Raw genomic sequence first — 1316 nt, forward strand, 5'->3', positions numbered from 1 at the left:
CCTGCTGAATTTGGCTTTAAACTCTGCAGCTTTACTTCTTACATTCATTGAAGGGAATGTCACAACCTGAAATGGTTACATATATTTATAAACGATATCTAAGAAATTACCCCTGGTTAACAATATGCACCTTTCAGCCAGAAAACCTAAAAGTCTGACAACAGGAAAATTTTGCTGCACTGTGCTCTCCCAAAATACAAATCACATATGTTGATAATCTGGAATGTTTGCTGAATTAAAGGGGGATTATGAAATCATAGCAGTGATTAGAATCATATACTGCTGAAGGCAGATAGCTGGAGTGTTGAAATTTCTAAAAAGGAAGCTGTCAAATAGTAGGAAGCAATTTGCAATGATCCATAGCTTTGCGAATAAAATCGCAAACCTAGTGCTCTGTTAAGCTCCAAGAAGTGATAAAATTTGAATTCAGAGTTTATAACTCCAAAGCGAAGTCCATTTCATGGGCTGCCACAACTTCTAGGAAAACGTAAGACTTCACAGAGATAAAGGAATATTACAAACTCACTGTAGCTGAAACACAGTTGCTAGTGTTTCTTCAAATACGATAAGGTGCGACACTCAGGGGAGACTGCTTTTTAAAACTCCCTGTCGGTACTGCTAGATGTGAGATACAACCGTTCTGCCCAAAAGAGAACCATGCAGAGCATCCCTCTCCAGTCTGAACAGCAACAAGAACTGTGCAATTTTTTTGCACTTTTTTGCTGCTTGCCTCCAATGTGGAAGAAGAAAAATGCACCTGAAAATTGCAGCTTGTGCTCTTGGGACTATTTGTTGATGACTTTTCCAGGTAAATTTTCAAGCCCACCACCACCCGCCAGAATAGTCTTGAAACAGAAAACAGTGTAATTCAATTGCTGGCATTAAAGAAAAAAGCAACCGATACTCATTTTGCAGACACTGGGAACAGCCCAAAGGTCTTGCACAAACTATTCCTGTTAAAAGGTTTGGGGTGCATGTAAAAGAGACAAAAGCATTTAGAATGCATTTAGAAAGAAACCCAGTTCAAAATAGTCCAAGTGCTTTTCAAATGTCATTAAACTATAAATAAAAATTTATTTAGGCTGCAACATGCCAAAGGCCTTGTCAACTACACTGGAAAAATGGATGCTCTCCTGTATGACCAATACACCTGCCCTTAAGGCTATGGTCCTTCCAATACAGATTCCTGTAATAAGATGTCAGGTGAGCATTAGCCCAAAAGAAAAAGCTTATTCTATTCAAAATAGTCATTTGTGCACAACCCAATCCTAACAGGCTTCTGATGAGAGACACCACTTAACAATTCAAAGTTAAAC

Source organism: Pygoscelis adeliae, unplaced genomic scaffold (genome assembly GCF_000699105.1).
Source record: "Pygoscelis adeliae isolate BGI_AS28 unplaced genomic scaffold, ASM69910v1 Scaffold155, whole genome shotgun sequence".
Taxonomy (NCBI): domain Eukaryota; kingdom Metazoa; phylum Chordata; class Aves; order Sphenisciformes; family Spheniscidae; genus Pygoscelis; species Pygoscelis adeliae.